The sequence below is a fragment of the Polypterus senegalus genome, chromosome 9 (genome assembly GCF_016835505.1).
Source record: "Polypterus senegalus isolate Bchr_013 chromosome 9, ASM1683550v1, whole genome shotgun sequence".
Classification (NCBI taxonomy): Eukaryota; Metazoa; Chordata; class Cladistia; order Polypteriformes; family Polypteridae; genus Polypterus; species Polypterus senegalus.
In genome coordinates, this window is record NC_053162.1 from 156,183,376 (window position 1) to 156,207,467 (window position 24,092).

A 24,092-nucleotide genomic window follows, 5' to 3' on the forward strand; every position below is an offset into this window, starting at 1 on the left:
AGCAGGTCATTTGGCGCGGAACTGTCCATCCTCTAGTGGGCCCCTACTTTTGAACTTGTGAACCCTGCAGCTGTGGGCCAGATAGCAGGGTTGAACAGTGAAACACGAAAGGCCATATCCTCTTATTGGTGAGTGTCCCGTGGTACACGTCACCATCGAAGGCAAAACATTAAATGGACTGTTAGACACTGGATCCCAGGTAACACTGATGAAAGAGAGTATTTTCAAGCAGCATTTTACAGATACGATTGAAGTTGGGCAGGCACCGTTTCTTCTAAACCTGAAAGCTGCCAATGGGTTGGATATCCCCTATACAGGCTACGCCACAATGGATTTTGAGGTGGCTACAGTGAAGTTACCTGCTAGAGGGGTTGTGATTGTACCAGATGAAGTCCAAACGAGCCCATTGCTGATTGGAATGAATGTGATCTCTGCTTGTTGACATGCTGTTTTTCAGGCTTCAGATTCACCAGTTGTACTGTGTCAGGCAGCCCCCAGTACACAGGAAGCAGGGTCTAACAGCTCTGCTGTGTGTCGACGTACTGAGGCACACCGGGAAAATGATGGATTCAGCCGATATGTACAACCAGCCTTCTGCCATAGTGTGAGGGTCCCTGCCAGAGGGGGTACCAGGGAAGAATGGGTGAAGGGACATCAGCAGAAGCTATCAAATCAGGTCAAACGGCTAAGGGGAGGATGGATAAGGCAGCACGACATAATAAAGCTCAGCATAAGGAAGCTAAGGCTAATCCATTGCTTCCTGGAGAAAGGGTATGGCTGAGAAATAGAGGTAGACAAGGACAAGGGAAGCAGACAGGTTGGTGGAACCAAGAACCCTATGTGGTGCTGGGCCAGGTAGGGGATTCTGGGGTGGTGTATAAGGTGAGGCCAGAAGGGGGAGGTAGAGAGAAAAATGTGCACCGTAATGCTTTAAAGCCTTGTTGTTTGTCTCCACAAAGTGCTTCAGCTACCCCAACAGCCGAACCATCTCCACCTGGACTTCCCATATATGGGTTCTTGAACAATGAGAGACCCAGCCTCTCGAGAAAATGGTGATGTCTCAGAGGGGGGAGCTGTGGAGTTGCACCGATCGAGGAGGGAAAATTTGGGGAGTTATATATATATATATATATATAACCCTTTTCACCTTGTGCTTAAGCATATTAGAGGTATTACCTCTAATCCCAAATTCTAGGCAAAACCAGCAGCATGAATGTGCAAGCAGACACATTTTGGAGGTTATTTGGCAATCCTGAATTAGCTCTGTATGGGTGTGTGATTGATCGAGATGGACTGGTAATGATCTAGCAATCTCTTACATCTGATAGTAATGATATATATATATATATATATATATATATATATATATATATATATATATATATATCCATTGCCAAATAACCTCCAAAATGTGTCTGCTTGCACATTCATGCTGCTGGTTTTGCCTAGAATTTGGGATTAGAGGTAATACCTCTAATATGCTTAAGCACGAGGTGAAAAGGGTTGTAGATAGGATGAAAATATATGTGCTTATGGTGCAGATTTTACTAGTGGTAAAACACAATTTATTTTGTGAATTTTTGTTTGGAAAGCAAAAAATCCAAGTTTCACTGAAAATTGAATTTTACATGAATCATTTCACTTGTTGAGGGTCACTTTTAATTTTGACAAAAGGAGGGAAATAAGATGAAACTCAAGTGGACAAAGTAAGAACATACAAAGTCTGCCTGGATGGTAACTAAGCTGATATTCAAACCCAGGTTCTTGAAGCTGGAAGGCAACAATGTTAACCACTGTATCTCTATGCTGCTCCAAGTCAATAGATGTCAAGTCAAGTCAAGCTGGGGTGCATGCACCGGTAGAGTGTGTTGCTGCATCCACTACACGACGAAACAAATCAGGATCCCAGTTAGCAACCCCCCAGGCAGACACATGGTCTAGTCCCACCCTCTGGAAATGACCCTCTAACTGCCGCAGCCAGGTGTTACGTGGAAAACACCTTGGCCTGGTCCAGCTACTCGTGTTCCCAGCAATGAGGATCTTACGAGCTGGATCACCCTTGGGGAAATGCGCCAAATGGCCATAGTGCCGTAACTGACGCTCCCTTACAATGCAGGTAATGTGCCTCATTCAGGACTCCATGAGTAACCACTCATTCAAAACAAATACAAACCAACGGTACCCAAGGATTTTCCGGAGAGACACAAAAGGAGTCCAGTCTTCGTCTCAGGTCACTGGATAGCGTCCATGTCTCGCAACCACATCGCGAGACAGGAAGCACCAGAACTCTAAAGGTGAATAGATGTCATTCACATTAATTTGACTGATAAATCCATTGTAATAAGAAATATATATTTTTAAAAAATAGCTACCAGTGTAAAAGGCTGTACATTTCTGAATACGTGAACAACCACTGCAGACTCATATCAAGGTCATTTTGCACGCTGCATCATCCCACTTTGTAGAAATTAACTTTCATATGTCTATCTATCCTTCCATTTTCCATCCTGGTTAATATAGTTCCGGGCCATGGTAGCTAGAGCCTAAACCAGGAGAACTGCAAGCAAGGTAAAAACCAGCCCTGGTAGGAACACCATCACAGGGCACTGTCACACATCCATACTCACTTTTAAAGGGGCCATTTGACCATGTCATTAAATTTAGAACTTCCGTATAACCTGCAAATCTTTAGGGTGTGAGAGGAAAAGAGGAAAACTGGAATATCCAGAAGAAAACCCATGCAGACAAGAATAGACATTGCACACGTCAAGGACTCAGGACCAAAAGATTATCTGGCTGCAGTGATAAATGGTACATCACCAAAAGTTTGTGATGAGAGAAATTCATGGTGATGTACATCTTTAAATAAAAAACATATGGCTCAGTTCAGGCTGGTGGGTGCATGGAGCTCCGCTGCCTGGCTGCAGCATGTTCAATTGGGGAAGCAAGCTGAATGCCTGTTAAGTGTGAGTGTGATCGGCTCAGCTGTTCCCCATTGCCATTTTGCAAGTCAATAAGGGGAGTACCTGCGCCAACAAGGTAGAAAAGAAACCTACACAGAGAGCCGTGGGAGGTGAGGAAAATAGAAGAGAAAGAATGAATGAATTGACAAGAAAAATGCATGAAGGTTAAACAGAAAGAAGGAAAAAGAATGAGAGAGATAGGATCATGGTAGAGTGGCAGGCACCCCAAAAGGAGCAAGCGTTTTGTGCTTAAAGGACAGGATCACTTCTGCAGAATGATATGGGAGTAGGAGCGGCCCACCACTCTGAGTAGGTTCTCTCCTTAAGGTCATGTAGTGGTGGTGGACAGGAGATGGAGCAAGACTATTGGGGTTATGGTAGATGCTGAGGAATGGCAGTAAGAGGCAGAAGATGGGCTTGGGGCACCCCAGCAGTGAACGAATGAGGTACAATCCCATGAGTAGGATAACTGCGCCTGCCACAGGACGTCTCCTTGTGCTGAGACGTCAGTTTAGAAAGGAAGCAGCTAGTAGTGACATTTTACAGACTAATCCCATATGATTTAACCTTCTTTTTATGGTTTATTTATTGGCTATTTATTATGACTTTTATCCTCCATGAAGGCAATTGTTATTATTGAGGAATATTTATTTATGTAGAAGAAAACTGTACCACACTTCATTCATTTTGAATGTTTTATTTAAATGAAATTATTAGCTCATTTGAACCTTACTCTTGACTGTATGTGTCTTCACTGCACAGCCCAGCCCAGCCCAGTCATATTATTAATGGTTTTGGGTCCAAGGACACTGTGGCAGCTGGAGCCAACCCAGACCGTCACAAAGCTTTCAACAAATATCTTTTGTTCTAATATCAAAAGTCTTTAGATTTCACTGGTTTAATCTGTATTTTACACCTCAGCTCAGACTGTGCTCTCTTTCCATTCTCTCTGCTCTTTCAGAATAAAATGACATGTTCTACTGCGTTGGCGCTGCTTCCTTCAAGGGCTATCAGTCATTATAGTTTATGGGACAGCAGCATAAAGTTGGCTTATCGACTGAATCCGATGAAACCATTTCATCCTTCATTTTTTTCTTTTGCCTGCTCCTGCTAGGCTGCTTAGTGGCTGACAAAGAACATGAATGAATCTCCTTTATGATATCAGACACAGGAAAATGCAATTTGCATACTAGGAAAGCTTCCTTGTGCAAATGATAGGATGGAACAATAGAAGGAATGTCTGCAGCCATGACCTGCACTGAATGTGCCTTGGCTAATCTGGAGCAGCTTTGCTTGTACAGAAATAGAAATAAACTGATGGTAAAGAGATATGAAAAGAAGGATTTTTTTATGCAGCACAGAGCAGCATCACATGAAAAGATTACTCTTCTGGAAATTTTCAATGCAAGCAGTTCTTTGTTCTTTGTACAGACTAACATGGGGATGTAATGTCAACTCACTTAGCAAAGGATTAGTGTGGCAATCACCAATCTGTCTTCTTTAAATATAGTGCATGTGCATTTGAGATTAAATAACTGAGTTATTTATTTTTTAGAACATTTCTTGAATAAAATATCCTTATTTTATGGTCTTGGCTATTTATCTGGACACGCAATATCTCAGGAACTATTTAAGTTAATTCCATGTTTCTCTCCCCTATACTTCTGTTTGCTGATAGGGCAGCACGGTGGCGCAGTGGTAGTGCTGCTGCCTCGCAGTAAGGAGACTTGGGTTCGCTTTCCGGGTCCTCCCTGTGTTGAGTTTGCATGTTCTCCCCGTGGCTGTGTGGGTTTCCTCCGGGTGCTCCGGTTTCCTCCCACAGTCCAAAGACATGCAGGTTAGGTGCATTGGTGATCCTAAATTGTCGATAGTGTGTGCTTGGTGTGTGTGTGCCCCGTGTTGGGCTGGCGCCCTGCTCGGGGTTTGTTTCTGCCCTGTGCCCTGTGCTGGCTGGGATTGGCTCCAGCAGACCCCCATGACCCTGTGATAGGATATAGCGGGTTGGACAATGACTGACTGACTTCCATTATATATATTTTGTCCAGATAAAACAAGTTGCAGTTTTGAGGTGGCAGAATGATTAATTCAAGGTTTGGAACATTAGACAGCATTATGAGTGTCCATTTTTACCCAAGCCAGTTATAGTAGATACATTGGAAATGAGACATCATGACTCTAAATCATTATTATCATTAAAATTAAAATTATTATTATTATTAGATTGTGTATAAATTCCAGTTGTTGTACTTTAACCACCCTATGGCTTTAATGGTTTATGTTTCTAATACAGCAAATTAATTTCCCTTTTGGAATTAATAAAGATCTATCTATCTCTATTTCCATGGACTCACACCATGAGCCATCTCAGTTCACAGTTCAGGGACTGCCTGTGGTCAGCTGCAAACCCACAATATCAGGACCTCAAAAGCAAAGTCTCTTATAAACTTGACCTAATAGAAGAACTCTTTTAACTGATAGCACAGGGACAGTTTGTAAGCAATGCAAAGCAGAGTGCTTACTTCTGATGTGAAATGAACTCTCTCTCACTTACTCACCACCCACCAAACTGCACAGCCAAGCCACCATGCTCTGCCCAGCGACAGTTCAAAGGCTGCCGACTATGCCAAGTGCACTGTCGGAAAATCACACCACAAGGATCACAAGGATGTCTCCTTGAACTGAGGAGACCTTAAGGGTGGGCTAATGAGACATCAGCTTAGAAAGGAAGCATAGCAGCTAGTAGTGGGATTTTACAGAGACTAATCCTGTGAGTTTTAACCTTCTAATTTATTGATTATTTATTATGACTTTCACACCACACCACCATCCCAGATAGCACACCTTACACTGTGGTAACTGCTGGTGGTCAGCAATGAACCTGTGATATCTGGAATCCAAGGATCCCAAGAAGTGGTTTCTCTTCAGATTTAGCTAAAGGTGAACTCCTAGTTTTGGCTGCTTCCAAAAACTGTAAGCTAAGCACTTCCTGGAGACGTCATTTAAGCCATCTACTCAGCCCTCACCTTACTGTGCAGCACCACCACTATACTCTACCCACTCACAGTGCAAATCCTGCTGAATACGCCAAGTATGTTGTCGCTGAATCACACCAAGGTCCATCAATAGTTGCAGATTTTGCACTGTGGTAACGATTCAGTGGTCAGTCATGAACCATTGATGTATGGACTACAAGGGACCTCAGAAGAAGCCTCCTTTATCAGCATGAGTTAAAGAGGAACTCATTTAACTGTTTGAATGGGGACCGTTTATAAGTATTGCAAAGTAGAGCGCTTCCTGGTGTCATTAGCTGATCTCTCTCTCTTTCACTCAGTCTTCAATGTACTGTGCAGCAGCACCACTGCACTATCTATTAATGTTAATGATAATCATCATCTCAACATCAGAAATAAATAAGTGAATAAGACATCTACTTTACAGTTCAATAATTAATCCATTAGGGGGACACACTGACTCCACAGAAAATCATTTCACAAGCAACCTAAGGAGATATTTTCGCACATGCTACTTTCTCAATAATGGTAGACCACTCAATTAGACTCAGATAGCCAGTCAAATTATATCTGCGGCATTGTGAATTTCCCTTTAACTCTTTAAGCCACTGGAGGAGACACTGCCTATCAGGTAAGCATCATCCTATGCTGTTAAATAGGACAATTACAATGGCATTTGTCTCCATATGTCTCTCTGCCAGAAGGATAAATCCCTCAGAGGTATACAGGGTGGTCCAGATCTAATTATGCAGATCCAGATCATCTGGATGACTTTGATTTATGTGGGTACGATTCCAGTTTGGCGCAAAGATGATTCTTCATGTCGTCAGGTTGCACACTTCTCGATGGTCCGGGATTTTTCGGGTGATTTTCTATGTAATAAACTTAATAAGTTATAGCGTAATGAAAATTGCATAATTAGATCTCGAACACCCTATACAGTGAGTCAGTGATGGTACAAAGGCATGCAAAGTTTTAGCCACTAGGGGATGTCACTATCTATGCTACAGTACTTAACATAAATGACTTAGAGTGATAGAGTGTTTCGGTGATGTGAGACAAAATGAGTTAATTAAAGGAGCTGAGCCTACATGCTTTAGCCACCACGCTAAGGTTTTTTATTTAGGGAGCAGAATCCTTGGTTGCCTATCTAAACAATAAAAGGATGATCATTTTTGTTTGTCAACAGTTGACTTCAAAAGATTTTAATTGCTCCGAGTTAAACTGTGAGTCTGAGATCAGAACATGTACTGTAATGTCTCTGCTACTAGTAAGTGACACTGTTTTACCAGTAAGAATTATTTAGGTTGCTTAACGTTATAATTGTCCCATTCATCTAAAGCTGGGTTAAGGGCAAGTTAACACACAGGGTACTGGTTGTGCAAACTGAACATGCAACTCTGCATTTTACAGTTGCAATGCCTTAAACAGCAGCACATGCACAGTTTGTTTAACAGGAATATTTGAGAACTCTTTCCACATTTCAGTAAATACAGTAGAGCGGGTTAAGTGATTCACACAGTGAGTCAGTAGTGGGGGTTGAACAGGCAAACTTTTAGCTATTAATACAACATATGAAGGGCCTACTCATATCCCCTGCACAAAGTGAACTATAAAAAGTTCAGAATTCAAAAACATAAAATGCAGCTCTTTTGCATAAGTCTTCCTACATTCATTTCATGATAATATTACATGCTGTAGCTAGACAAATGGAAACACACTTGACTGCATGGTTGAGTGATCACACAGCTAATATTTTACTAATTTCTTCTTTTTTGTCACCACTACAATCCCTCCCAATGGTCTAGTTTATTACATACTCCTTCAGAAATGCATCATTTCACAAATATATAATTTAAATTCTTCATTTATATTGGGGATACCTATTCAAGGTCTAACATGACATGAACTTGGATGATTAAACAATAAAGCACACCAGAATAATCATCTTCCTTAGTTGTCATACTGTAAAGGAACACCTAATGTCCTTTCCTTTGATTTTAGCACAATCTGCCTATTATTTCTTTCTTCTAGTAGAATTCCTCCAGTTTTCTTCTATTTTTCTTTTTTTTTAACAGAACTTGTTTCATCTTATTAAGGTTTCCTTTTTCAGTCGAGTATCTCGGTCATGTTTCTACACACTGTCAGCTGTCCTGCTTTCCCCCAAAGGCTGAGTTGTGCTGTTCTGTGTTGAGCTACACAGAAGTTACCAGGGAGTTTGTGAATGTGCTAACTGAGCCGTGAAATAGAAATCATTGGTGGCCTTTTTACAGTATCAAAGAACAGCACCCGCTCTCATCCACTGCCATTTATAGGCGTATTGAAAGCCATAAAATATGACAATTTCTCTATATCATCCAGGTTAAACCCTCCATAATTGTATTAGCCGGCTCATATTTCCTTAAACATTGGCAGTGCTGTAGGACAGTGATTTATTGTCTCGTATTGCTGTGATAATAAGAACCTCCTTGCAGAATAGGTGACACAGTGACCCAAATAAAAGACATCTCAAAGAGTCACTTGATGCCCGTGCTAACTGCGGTTTGGCCTGGAAACTAAGACATTTTCTTCAGATAATAATCTGATAGAAAGCAAAGGCAGGGTCCCCCAGTGCCGTGTGGCATGGGGGGTGGGTGGCTGGTTTGGTTTGTTGAAATGAGGAAGAATAAATGTGAAAATATTGACAGTGGAGCGGGCTTCATTGGACTTTTTTTCCAATACTCTTTTTAAATAGCTGTCCGGGCGCTCTGCTGCATGTCTCCAAGTTAGATGTGTATTGTTTAGGTGAAGCGTTCATGCTTGAGCTGTTCCAAAAGACTAGTTAGCAGGTGAAATATTTAACCTTTAATAAGAGTGCTGCTTGTACATGCATGCACATTGAGTCAAGCCATCAATCTTTATTTTATATTGTGCTGTTCTCAGAGCACACCATCATTGGGTGCTTTACAATGTAGGCAACAAAGTTACAAAATAAATTTCAATATGCAATGATAATGTATGTACAATGAAACTCAACACAGTCAATATAGAAGGTTCAGATTTCATAGATAGATAGATAGATAGATAGATAGATAGATAGATAGATAGATAGATAGATAGCCTATAAAAAGCACTCACCCCTTGTTAGTTTTCACATTATATTGCTATATAATTGATATATTTCTATGTGTTATACAGGGCTATTCAAAATGAAAGAACAGATTTCAAAAATTAATTTCAAACAAACTGTATAAGCCAGAAACACATTCTGCACATCACTGGATAGAAGAAAGTTCAAAGTTTGGTCCTATGGTCCTTGAGGTTGCATGCACTCGACCTGAGCACCATGTGTAGCGCGACAAACATCAAAACGGTAGACCATTTCTTGTCACACACAAGTCAACTGGCCCCTAGTTACTGAATGCACGGCTTCCTCAATTCGATGTCACAATTATTGAAGATTAGCGGGCATAGGTGGAATAAACACTCTTTCTTTAATGTATAATATAATATAATATATAATGCATAGATAAATATCGCAGGGGTAAGGTCTCGAGACCTGGGAGGCCATAGAAGATGAGCAAGATCTTGTTGTCCACCTCTTCCAATCTATCGTCCTGGAATGGTGTCGTTCAGGGCTGTGTTTAAACACAGCTCGGATACACTCGACATTTTCATCTGAAGTGCATGGACAACCAGTGCTTTTATGTTTGCATATGCAACCTTCTTCTAGAAATTTTTATGCCACTCGTAAATTTAATTATGACGAAGCTGCTGTTGGTTGAACCGTCGGCGAAATTCACATTGCACTTGAACAGTGGACTCACATTTTGCAAATTGCAGCATGCAAAATGATTTCTCTTGTGGTGTTGTCGTCATTTTACTATAAACGAGAAACAGTGCTTGGTGGCATTCACTGGTACTTTTAGGCGGGCTTTTAAACTTTGAATTTTCTTCTATCCAGTGATGTGCTGAATGTGTTTCTGTCTTATACAGTTTGTTTGAAATACATTTTTGAAATTTGTTCTTTCATTTGAATAGCCCAGTATTGCTATCTATCAATGATATGGTGTCTTATCTATCTAAGTTTCTCATCTATCTATTGTACTTACGTTATCTTTTCCTAACAGCGTTGGCGTGTGCTCACTTTATGTCTCTAAATCATTCTTACCCAGTGCTGGTGATTAGCTCAATGACAAGGGCCCTGTTACCTCGGGACTCCTGGCCTTTGGTCGATGGCTGCTTATTAAGAATATTTGCAGCAATTCCATTCCAGGACTTCCTCTATCTGCCACATTGAGGATGCGCTCTCTAGGAATGTGTCCTCCCAAAAAACAAAAAAACAAAAAAGCAAAAAATTGGATCAATTTGCATTTCACATTCCAAATTGTATTATTTTACAAAGTAGAATCATGTCATGTAATTTTCTGACCTGCTTAATCAAGACCAGGGTCGTGGGGGTCTGGAGCCTATCCCAGCTAGTATAGGGTGCAAGGCAGGAACAATCCCTGGACAGGGTGCCAGTCCAACACAGTGTGACAACACACATACACACACTGGGACAAATTTAGTTTTGTCAATCCACCTAACCTGCACGTCTTTGGGCTCTGACAGGATACGGGAGTATCCAGTGGAAACCCATGCAGACATGGGGAGACCATGCAAACTCCTTACTGCAAGGCAGCAGTACTACCACTATGCCACCATAATACAGAATCCTAATCCTCAATTTTAATTTGTGTCATTAATCAGCATAACAATTTCAATATTATCAATGCAAAGCCAAATTAAGCAGATCTTGCTAAATTTACAATAAATAAATGCATAATATCTAAATGTGTAGGAAATCACCCAGTGTGACATACCTGCCAAGATGCAGTGCCAGTAGTCACTTAAGTAGCTAAATTTTTAGCACTCAGAGTCAGGTAGTAGGATCTGCAACACAGGGTGAAAGGCAAAGAGATTGATATCTGATTTTTAAAATAATATGATATCCATCCATTTTCTAAAACTTGTTGAGAGTTGGAAGGAATAATAAAACAGCTAGGCCCATAAAGAAAAACAATGTCTTCATAGCAATGCCCTCTGAGCAGACTGTGTGATATTTCAATATCAACTTTGTTTCAAAGAAATATTGGGCATTTTCCCACCATACAGAAAATAATAAATAAAACTTTGGCTTTTTATTTTCTGGTCAAGGAAATTAAGGTCCGTCTTGTCATCTGTTTTCTAAAGTTCATACTGGGTTTGATCAAAAGCAAGAAGTTAGAATCAATCCAAGAGGCTGACAGACAAGTGAGGGAGCAGAATCAAAAAGACGTAGGATTCCAAATGAGGATTTTTTTACTGCTTTCCCATTAACACAAGAAAAAAAAAAGTGATTTCAATTTATTGCAGCAACCTCCGGGTAACCAATCAATAACCCAGCATTGCACAGCAGTGCTGAGATTATATACTTTTTCCTTCTTTTCTCGATGCAAACAAAAGAGCTAGCGGAACTCGATTGTTGTTTTTTTAAATGTGTTATTCTTATTGATTCTTGATGACTGACATTTTCAGAACTGCTCTGAAGCTGATTTTCCTTTTTCCTTTTTTTTTTCTCTGTTCCCCACCCTCCCCTCCAGCCCACTTCAGGGAGAGATGGTGTGGCTTCATGTGTGTCACTGGCATAAGTCAGTTAGCATTAGACTATTATTTACATGTGAGGTGTTGGAGGCAGAGTTTAGGAAGATTTATTTCAAAACATCCTAAACGGATGCTTGTGCACAAAGCCTCTATACAAATGAAAACAGAAATTAGTAAGGAATCATTTCATGCAAAATCCAGCCCTTTTTGTTATATATAATTTTTTTATAAGCAGAGATCATTAAGGGCATGGAGATATTATATATAAGGAAGATGCTGGTGATTCCCCTAGAGAATTTTCAAGGTTTTATTCTGGAAGGCTGGGAATGGCAGCTGACTTAATTTTGGAAAACCATTAAAAAAACATTTATCAGATAAAACAGATTGCCTTTAATTGCTCACTGTTTAATTTGCCACAATAACTTCAGTAACATTTTATTATATATATATATATATATATATATATATATATATATATATATATATATATATATATATATATATATATATATATATATATATAAAAGCCAAATACCACTGACTCACTCATCACTAAATGAGGACTTAGGACTTAAAATTTGTAATGTAGGTTACGCTTGGCCCATAGGTGCTCGCTAAGAAACGGTTTTAAAAATTTTGTGGTCCAAGCAAGAAATTTCTTACAGTTTTTAAGTCCCATTTGTATGTCTGTCCGCTTTTCATGTGAGAATTACTCAACGTATTGTGATTTTTTTTTTTCTATAAGTAAGTATTACTTATATGTCCTGGGTATGACATTAAACTGCATCTGGTCCTCCAACTTGCAGGGAAATCATCAGGGTTGGTGGCAGGATTAGCACTCCGGCCACTGTAAAAAAAAATCTTCACAAAGCTTCGAGACTACAAAAAGGACTCCTTTTTGCTCTCCGTGGGAGTAGCTCTGCTGCAGCCGCCCATAGGAAGGCTGATCGCATCATGAAGGGGATGGGGGAAAGCCCTCGGGAGCCCCATCCCCGGAAGAGTCGAAACCAATGGAGAGCCAATAGGGTCAGGTCTGTTGGGGATAGGAACTGGTGTGGTGCTGAGGCGTTGCCTGCTGCATGGCAGCACTCAGGTCCCAGTTTGAGGTGGCCCATACAGGTGGGTGGATGAAACGTCTTGTCTCTCCAGTAAGATGATCATCTTCCTCCGCTCTCGGAGGAACTGCGTAAATTCTGCATTTCAGTGGCGGCACTCTCTAAGGTGTGCAGACCGGGGACTGGCCAGATCTCTGTAGGTGGATACACCTTTTATTGGTCTGGTTGGTCTGATGGCTGTCATACTCAGGGAGTAGCTGTTGCTGTTACAAATTGGCTTCTTCCAATGGTGTTTGATGTCACTCCTCTTAACGAGCATATTATGGGACTCAGATTACGGCACTCCCTGGGTGCCTTGTCTGTTGTCTCAGTGTATGCTCTGACCGCGGTGAGTGATGTCTTGGTAAGAGAGACATTTTATTCGCAGCTTCGCTCGGTGGTTGATGGGTGCCCACAAGGTGGCACTCCTCTGGTCATGGGCAACTTTAGTGCTGCCACTGGCATGGCACTGATAGGGCTGTCTATGAGGATTGTCTCAGTCCCCATGGGTCTGGTGACCATGGTGAAAGTGGCTCCATGTTCCTTGACTTTACAAAAGGTCAGGGGCTGCGAATTGCTGGATCCTGGTTCCAGTGCCCTGAACCGCATCGTTGGACTTGGTACTCTAATACTGGTGGTGCAATCACACCCAGACGCTGAGGGCTCTTGCAAAACTGTAGGGTCTACAGAAGTGTCCAGTTTGTGAATTCTGACCATAGACTTGTTGTTGCTACTTTTAGGATCCAGCTTAGGTCCAGAAGGTTACCACCTGCTAGGAAAATGAGCCTGGACTTTGCCAGACTCCAAGACCAGGCTGTTTCTAATCAGTTTGCACGCAGTTTTTGTGAGGAACTTTCAGATTTGGGTACGACTGCCGATCCTAATGTGATGTGAGAGACCTTCCATGACAAGACCCTGAAGATTGCTGAGGGTTGCGTTGGTGTTACCAGTGTTCCCAGAAGGAGGTGTTTCATCTCACAGGGCACCCTGGATATCATCGAGAGGAGTCGCAGCGCACGGCTCAATGGCAACTCTGGTCTGTACTGGAAACTGAGAAGGACAGCTGCAAGGGCTCTGGAGGGCAGATAAAGAGGTATTTTTAGAGGAATCTGTGAGCAAGTGACACACCATCTGAGGTCTAGTGACCCACATCCTGCTTACAGAGGAATCAAAGCATTATGCACATCTGAATCTGTTCCTTGGAGAGTCAAAGTCAGGGCAGCTGATGTCCTTATGGATGACACTGGAGTTGTGACCCACTGGGCTGGCTACTTTGAGCAGTTATTCAAAGCTGATCCTCCGGCTACGACATTGGATATCTCTGGGTCCACGGTTCTTGAGGCTGAACCACCCAATCTCACTGAGATTGCACAGGTGGTGAACCAGCTGAGGGTGGGAAAGGCTGCAGGGATCTGTGGTATCTGGTAACTTCTTCCGGCTGGTGGTAAAGCTGTCCTTCTGGCATTGCAAGCAATCTTTGCTTCCATTTGGGGGACTGGCATCATCCCAACTGACTGGAAAACGGGACTTGTCGTACCTATCTGGAAAGGGAAGGGTAATTGCCTGGATTGCAGCAACTACAGGGGGATAACACTGCTCTTGGTGCCGGGTAAGGTCCTTGCTAGGATCATCCTCATTTGAATCCATGATCACTTGCTCACCTACCAGCGACCTGAACAGTCTGGTTTTATGCCTAAGAAGTCTACCATCAAAAGCATGCTTGCACCGAGGGTTCTCATAGAGCACAAATGCAAATATCAACAGAGTTTCTTTGCAGCCTTTGTCGATTTTTGCAGAGCATTTGATCGAGCTGCCCTGTGGGATATCCTGAGGGTTCACGGGATCCCCTCGAGGTTGCTGGATATCATGGCTGGCCTGTACACTGGTACTGTGAGTGCTGTGCAGAGTGGAGGCAGGACCTCTGCATTTTTCCCAGTTGATTCTGGGGTTCATCAGGGGTGTGTTCTTGCCCCTACTCTGTTCAATGCTTGTATGGACTGGGTGTTGGGCAAGGTCGTGGGGTCCAGCGGCATGCTGTGATCTTCGCGGAGTCAATGGAGGCTCTGATCGGGGAGCTCAAGAGACTGAGCGAGAAGTCTGAATGGCTGGGCTTGCGAGTGTCCTGGATAAAAACCAAAATCCAGGCCTTTAATGACCTCTTGGGCACAGCCATCAGCAGTGTGTCTGTTTGCAGACAGTGTGTTGACCTTGTTGAAAGGTTTACTTATCTTGGTAGTGACATTCATATCTCTGGTGACTCTTCCTGTGAAGTCAGTAGGTGGATTGGGAGAGCATGGGGGGTCATGAGGTCGCTGGAAAGGGGTGTGTGGCGCACCTGATATCTATGCAAAAGGACAAAGTACTAAGTCTTTAGAGTCCTGGTGCTTCCTATCTTACTATTGTTGTGAGACATGGACGCTATCCATTGACCTGAGACGAAGACTGGACTCCTTTGGTACTGTGTCTCTCTGGAAAATCCTTGGGTACCATTGGTTTGACTTTGTGTCGAATGAGTGGTTGCTCATGGAGTCCCAAATGAGTCACATTACCGGCGTTGTGAGGGAGTGTCAGTTACGGTACTATGGCCATGTGGTGCATTTCCCCTAGGGAAATCTGGCTCATAAGATCCTCATTTTTGGGGACTCAAGTGGCTGGACCAGGCCAAGGGGTCGCCCATGTAACACCTGTCTCCAGCAGATAGAGGGTCATTTCCGGAGGGTAGGACTGGACTGTGTGTCTGCCTGGGGGGTTGCCAACCGGGATTCCGAGCTGTTTTGACGTGTAGTGGGTGCGGCAATGCACTGTACCGGTGCTTACTCCCCAACTTGACTTGAATTGACTTTTTCTATAATTTGCTTGAACATTCCGTTGATTTTGCGACTTTCTCATTGCATAGTTCGCTTGCAGTACCAATTTATTAGCGCAATTCCAAGAGAGACTCATCGGGCTGCGGGGCCCTCCTCACTCATGCATCTGCCTCGGGGCATAACCTTAACTCTGCTTAGCTAGAAATCGAGAGAACTAAATAATGGATTTAATTCTTTTTTTTTCTTTAATTTTCTTGAACATTCTGGCTGATTTTGCGACTTCTGTCATTGCGCTAAGAATCATAGATTACTTGCAGGACCAATATATTTGTGCTAATCTGAGAAAGAGGCTGTGGGCCGAAAGGAGGGGGAAGAGTGATGTCAGGAGTAGAGAGCTGGGCGGGGCCATCCTCACTGTCCTGTTTCACTATTATGCGAGCGAAGCCGCGGGGGATGGCTAGTAGATTTATATGGTTAAAGTGTTTTCTCAGCTTTAATATTTAGTTGAAGACTCTCTACATTTACTAATTTTTGAGTCTAGCATGTCCAGATACAGTGGCACAGTTTTAGCTCTGCTGCCTCACAGTATGGAGACCCACATTTGCGTCCTGGGTCCTCCTTGCATGGAGTTTGTATTTTCTCCCTGTGTCTGTGTGGATTTTCTCTGGGTGCTCCTCTTTTCTCCCACTGTCCAAAAATCATGCAGGTTAGGTGAATTGATGACAATGAATTGTCTCTAGTGTGTGTGTTTGATGGATGGATGGGTGTGTGTGTGTGTTTGTTCACCCTGCGATGGTCTGGTGCCTGGTTGAGGGTTTGTTTCCATCCTGAAACCCAGTGCTGGGTGGGACTGTCTCCAGCCCCCTCCTGCGATCCTTGTCTGGATTAAGCATGTCAGAAAATGACATGACATACCTGGATTAGAGCTGCTGATTAGCTATACAATATTGCATCTCTGTTTGGTAGTCATTTGTATAAAATATAAGTAATACAATAACTATGAACCCCTACTAGCCCTCCTCTGTACTGTTACTCTTGTACACTTGGTTCCACCACTCTACTTTCAAGCTGTTTTCCTGTCCATAGAAAAAATACCTGAGGTACTGGAACAATCGAAAGATTAGTGAATGGGAAGATTCTGTCATCAAAGTAGATTTCCCAGTACAGGCTAACACTGTAGAAGGTCCAGAAGTGGTTGGCTAGCTAGTTGTCCAAGGTCTCCAGGTCTGTGACAGCATCTGACTTGTCTGTTATAACTCTAGAATGACTAAGAGGAGCTGAGCAGTTAGTTGGTGCAGGCCTTCAGAACTGTGACCGTGTTTATAACTGACCATGGACACACTCTAAGAACTTAGCTTTGTCCGTTTTAGATGCTGGAGATTTTGCATTCCTTAACCCCATTGTCAACTAGTCATGATTCAGCAAATTATTTAATGGATGAATACTTTTAGATCCCATTTATGTTAATCAGCTTGGAACTGTGTCTTTATGTGCACTTAGTAATTTACAAAATTTGTGTTTGCATTTTACTTTGTCACGGTGCTTTGTATCTGCACTCTGTGAAAAGCACCATACTAAACTAAAAAACGAATTGTACTAAAACAAACTGAATTGACTTATGTGTGGGCATGGTATAAATATTTCATAAATGTTTTATGAAAAGCATACAAAACAATATTATTACAGCACATGCTTACCTCCATCCACATACTGTATATATTTTTACCGTCTGCCTGAGTGACTGAGGCAGGAAGTAAACCTGGATGGGACACCACAGAGACACCCATATTCACTCAAATAACTTAAAAAATGACAGCTAACACAAAGGTAGTATTTTGACTTTTGAAGAAATGAAAAAATAAACCCAAGTGAACATATGAAGAACATGGAGGCTCCACACCAAAGGTAAATAGAAGCACAGGTCACTCTAACATATAGCAGTACATAAAATCAATAAAGCATCCTAATGTTGTGCTGTGCAATGTTTGTCAGTACCAACCCGATGGATTTGGTAGCTTGTTATTCTTAAAAGGACCTGAGTGGTCACATTAGTCACCTTAGTTACACTCAAAGAAATACTTTGACTAAGTCAGGTTTGATGCTTTAATAGGCATCCCTGTGGCGGACATTGAAGGCTGATCAATTGAATGATGGAATGCCAGCTCATACTGATGGTGACTCAACACTGCTGCCATCCCTTGCTGATAAGAGCCTGCAGTGTGATGTGAAAATGGTTGATAAAAGTATTTTTATCACGGTATTCACCTCAAATAGTACTATCAGAGTCTGTAATTAATCTTGGCCTATTTTGACCCTGATTTGCAAAATACTCTAATGACCCAAAGCCCATCAGATTTTGACATTAAATTTTAAAAGCTCTTCATGTTCTGAGCAACTTTTTTTATTTTTTATAAATTTTCATTTGATGATTTGTTTTTCTGCTTTTGTCTGTCACCTCATGATTTTTGGAATGTTCAGTCCGGGTCAAATTAAAGGAGACATCTGATTAAATGAGATATACTGTACAGTAACTTCTGTTGAAAGCATATGTTTCTACACAGAAGTGGTCATTAAATTCATCAAGCAATTAAAATCCTACCCTTCTTTAGGTCATGTATAAAAATGCTGGTAGCCCTTTTTTGCTCATTAAGCTGATTACCATAGCTTAAAGAAAAGATCTCACTAAAACTGACAGAGGCTGATTGTTGAGACTGGAGCTTCAGTGGCAAAGACTGCTCAACTTGCTGATGTTCCATAGAAATAAGTGTGTAAGGTGAAGTTAGCAAAGAAGATGGATTGAATGACATCATGGACCAGAAACACCTGAAGACAAAAGAACCAACTCCTTAACCTTGAATGTCTAGGCATTGCTTCAAGTTGTTTAGGAAAACAGTCAAGCAGCTCTGGACAATGGACTGCCTGTGTCAACAGGAGATGGCTGCTTCTCAGTCCACAGTTCAATGAGAACCTCAATAACACTGGGTTGCATAAACCTTTTTTCACCTATAAATAAACCATTGAGGGTGTGATGGATGTCCTTTTGAAGAGCAGACTGGGGGAGTAGACATATTACCAGCAGAACCTGCCCTGGGACACGAGAAGGCAGCCTTCCTGAATTACATCGGGGTGACGGAACTGGAGCTTAGAAGCTCAACCTGGCAGGGGTCCGTGGCCACCACCAGGGGGTGCCAGGACAGCTCCAGAGCCTGGGCATGCAGCACTTCCGTCACACCAGGAAGTGCTACCAGAAGACGAGCTGAGTTCATATGCAGCACTTCTGGGTGCAGTATAAAGGAGATCGCCTCACTCCACTCAGGGAGCCGGAGTCGGGTGGAAGAAGATGGAGCTTACGGAAAAGAGAAGAGAAGGGGTTGAGAGCATAATTGGTGGAGATGTGTGCACTGTGTTCATTGTATTGTGCAGAGAAGAAATTAAACGTGTGTGTTTTGGGACATTTCGCATCCGTGTCTGTCTGTGTCCAGGGTTCAAGTTCACAAGGGTGAAATGGTGTCATAAATGCAAAGTGGAATCTAGAAAGTAGCGGAATTAAAATGGGTTTGTCATCATTTAGTCGTTGTTAGTGATGAGCCCAACAAGCAAGATATGATTTGCATACAATTTTTGCAGATCTAATACTACAATTCCAATTGTAGTACAATTTACAATTTTGCAGATGATTTCGCAATTTGCAAAAGACGAAACTCACTAAAGAGTTTTTTTGGGGGGTTTTGAAGGTTTTTATTTAGTGGAAAATAAGGAATATTGCTTCCTAAAGCCTCACTCACACTTCTGTGTTTACCTGTGGTTTTTTCACCTAAGTAGACCACGTAATCCTTATCACACCAGTAAATTCAACTCTATTTATGTCTCTGGTTCACATCACTATGTAGGAGTGCAATGCATTTTTTTAAATATGATTTGCTGCATATTTATAACACAAATACATTTGGGCACATTACTGGATTTTCTTTACAGCAAAATTCAGCACACAGAAAGTTGCCACTGATAAACCTGTTACTTTGCTGAGGATATCTGCATTTATGATGTTTTTTTTTTATTTAAATACTAAATAACAAGCAGATGCATGTGGAATTAATACATGAAAACATATTCATTCTAGTGTGAATGCCACAAATTTCACTGGAAGCAAAAACGCAATTCATTTTATTGCAAAGTGTAACACTGAGTTTCAATGCAAATTCAATTTTGTGCAGATCATTTGGCACATCGCTAGTTGTCAATCAGTACATGTGTTATGGTGAGGAGTGCATTCCTCAGATTCAGCTTTCACTAACTGTTTTAGAGGGTAAGTGTCAATATATTCCAAGAAACACTGAGTAAATATAATAAAAATTCATCTTTTTATCATGGGGTCAAGAAAATTAAATTCCTTGATGAAGAATTTCTTTTGTAAAGACAGTGGCATCTTTCAGGGTGATGTTGCTCCCAACTACAGGGCCTGCAAGGTGAATGAAGGAACAACATTATCAGCTATTTATCATAGCTATCCTAGTCATCAGATGGCAACCAAATTGACGTCAATGATTGAATTTCCCTTCATTATATTCCAAATGATTGAATGGAATATCATATGCTACGGTGGCCTGGCACCCTGCCCGGAGTTTGTTTCCTGCCTTGCGCCCTGTGTTGGCTGGGATTGGCACCAGCAGACCCCCGTGACCCTGTAGTTAGGATGTAGCGGGTTGGATAATGGATGGATGGAATATCCATCCATCCATCCATTTTCCAACCCGCTGAATCCGATCCTGGGCAGGGTGCCAACTCACCGCAGGACAAACACACCCACAGCACACACTAGAGTCAATTTAGATTCGCCAGTCCACCTAACCTGCATGTCTTTGGACTACGGGAGGAAACCGGAGCGCCCGGAGGAAACCCGGATGGAATATCATACGGATGAATTGTGCTACATCCTTCGAGTACAGTTAGATGCACTTTCTGCATCTACTCCAATGTTTTGGAGCTGTGGTGGCAGTATGCATTGGCTCATGTCTCTTTATTACTTCTTTAGTACCATTTTTGTAGAACATTATTACAACGTAGACAAGAACAGGCCATTCAGCCCAACAAATATTCTCAGTCTTATCCACTAATCTTATTCTTCCAATATAGCATTGAGTTTTGAAAATCCCTAAAGTTCTACTGTCTACCACACTACTTGGTAGCTTATTCCAAGTGTCTATCATTCTTTGTGTAAAGAAAAACATCCTAATGTTTGAGCGAATTTTACCTTTAACAAGTTTCCAACTGTGTCCTTGTGTTCTTAATGAACACATTTTAAAGTAACAGTCTCAATCCACTGTAATAATTACCTTCAGAATTTTAAACACTTCAATCATGCATTCTCTTGTCTTCTTTTGCTTAAACTGAAAAGGCTCAACTATTTTCTTTCCTCATAATTCGTCTCCTGTAGCCCTGGAATCAGCCTAGTCACTCTTCTCTGGACTTTTTCTAGTGTTGCTGTGTCCTTTGTGTAGTCAGGAGACCAAAACTGAACACAGTACTCCAGATAAACTCTAACCAGTGCGCTATAAAGCTTGACCATAACCTTCTTTACTGTTCAAGTAACTGTTAATGACAGCTTGTGTTACTGATATTCTCTATTTTGCCTTTTATTTTTAAAGGTGTACAATCAATCCATTGAGAAAACTACACATATTCATCTATTTATATTTTTTGGGTTTTTTCTATTCAAGATGTTGCTTCCTCTCAAATTCAGTCTCATGAGTTTGAACATCACACTGTCTCTGAATTTCTGGGTGCATAGTGAGTTAATTGCTGATTCTAAATTGGCCCCATGTCAGAGTGGGTATCTGAGTAAGTGTGCACTGTGATGGACTGGTAACCCATTCCTGCTATGGTATTACGTTAGCCACTCACCTGAACCGTGAATTGAATTAAGCAGTGTAGGAATATTACAATATCTTAAGTTAAGTCAATTCAAGGATGTGGGGAGAGGAAATATCTTGGTAACATCAGGGACAATATACTGTGGGAAGCAATTCTGCACACTTACACAAACTTAAACTTTAAACCACGTAGATTTACAATCTGTAAACAAATGCAGCGGACTCAGAAAGTATACAGACCATTTCAATTTCTGCATACTTTGTGTTGTAGATTTAATTTTAAATGAATAAATGTGTCATTTTTGCTCATCAGTCTAACTCAATTAGCCTCAATGACAAGGTGAAAACACGTTTTCAGAAAGGTTTACAGATTAATAAAAATCAAAAACCGAAATCTGTCATTTAAGTAAGTTTTCAGACCCTAATTCACTACTTTGTAGAAGCACTATTGGTAGCAATTACACCTTTGGATTTTCTTGAGTAAACCTCTATAGGCATTGTACACCTGGATTTGGGCAGTTTATCTTATTTATTGATTAAGATCCTCACCACCTCATTGAGATTGGATGGGTAGTGTCACTGCCATCACTTGAGATTGGATGGGTAGTCTGTACTTATCAATAGCACCTGATGACCCTGATTCTATTGATTCACTAACACAATGTCTGACTAGTATCTCAGAATGGATGAATAGTAATTTTCTCAAGTTAAATAAAGAAAACTGAAATTTTAGTGATCAGCAATAATGGATACAATGAGGCTATTAGAGCATTTTTTCACTTAAGAAACATAAGTAAAGTTAGTCTGGTTACCTGTGTCATTCAGAATTGACTTTAAAATTCTGCTTATGGTTTATAAAGCCTTAAATAATCTCGCCCCATCTTATATATCGGAATGTCTGACACCTTATATTCCAAATCGTAACCTCAGATCCTCAAATGAGTGTCTCCTTAGAATTCCAAGAACAAAACTTAAAAGAAGTGGTGAGGCGGCCTTCTGCTGTTATGCACCTAAAATCTGGAATAGCCTGCCAATAGGAATTGTAAACTGCCATCTTAAGGACTCTGCAAATATTTTATGAAGTTTAAGTCTGAGCTTTGGCTGGGCTGCTCAAGGACAGTCAGAGACTTGTCCTGAAGACTCCAGTGTTTTCTCGGTAGTATATTTTAAGTAAACTGCCTTGTTAAAAGGTGAACTGTTCCCCTATTCTGAGATTGCATGTACTCTAGAGTAGGTTTTCTTCAAAATGCTTATTGTGTTTGGCTGCATTCATCCTTCTCTCAATTTTCAGCAGTCTTCCTAACTCTAGCAATGAGAAGCACTCCATAGCATGATGTTGCCACAAACTGGCTTCACCTTAGGGATGTCATTAGGCAGGTGCTCAGCAATGCCTGGGCTTTGTCAGACATAGTGCTTGGAGTTCTGTGCAAACAGTTCAACTTTTGTCTAATAAAAACAGAGAACGTTTGTCCTCAAAGTCCTTTAAACTGTCACATGCCTTTGACTCAAGAGTGGTCATCTAGCCACTCTACCATAAAACACCTGACTTACGGAGTGCTGATGAGATGGTCATATGCCTGACAGGTTCTACTTTCGCTGACTTCTAAAGCTCTCTTAGAGTGACCATTGGATTTTTGGTCACCTCCCTGAACAAGGCCCTTCTGCTCGATTACTCAGTTTGGCCAGATGGCCAACTCTAGAAAGAGTCCTGGAGTCACCAAACATCTTTCATTTCACAATTTTTGAGAATGCTGTGTGGGAACACAAAAACATTTATAGATGGTTTTACAATCTTGTCCTGATCTATGAATAAACCACAATTTGATCACGGGGATCTACAGACAATTCTGTGGACTTCATGACTTAATTTTTGTCCTGACATGTAGCATGAATGGTGAGACCTCACAATTATATGCCTTTCTAAATGTCCAAATAACTCAGTGTGCCACAGGTGGAATCCAGCCAAGATCTAGACACATCTCAAGGACAACTAAAGCAAACAGGATGCACCTGACCAAAATTTGGAGTGCCACAGCAAAGGATCTGAATACTTTTATAAATAACATGGCAGCATTTATGGACGCTGTTGCCTCTTTGACTCTCACATACATAGCTAATGTTTGTGTTAATGTCCATCCTGGCATTTCCAGGAATGTTTTGTCCTTTTAATTTTTCATTTACATTTATTTGCTTAGCAGACACTTTTATCTAAAGCGACTTACAAAAGAGGTAAACAACTGAATAACATTAGGCTCAGGTAGGTGTGGGCAAAGTAGTTTCTGAAGGGCCTCTGTGGTTGCAGGGCATCTGGGCCTTAATGGATTATAAAATCTCACCACAGGCCAACAGCACTGATACTTATCTCTCTAACATGCTCAATAACTTCTAAGCACATTTCATGGCTCAAATCAACACACGGGAATATAAGTCCACACCCTCCTCTGAGGAACAGGCACTCCTGTGTGGACCCTGCCAATGTAAGGAGGACACTTTCCAGATGAAAATCCACAGAAAGCTGCAGGACCAGACAACATTTCAGAGCACGTACTTAGAGACTGTGCTGACCAATTGGCTGATGTCCTTACAGACATCTTTTACATCTCTCTGAGCCAGGCTATGGTCGACACAAGCTTCAAAAAGACCACTACTATTCCAGTACAGAAGAAGTCAACGGTGATGTGTCTAAATGACTACTGCCCTGTAGCGCTGGATCCTATCGTGATAAGGTGCTTCTAGCAGTTGG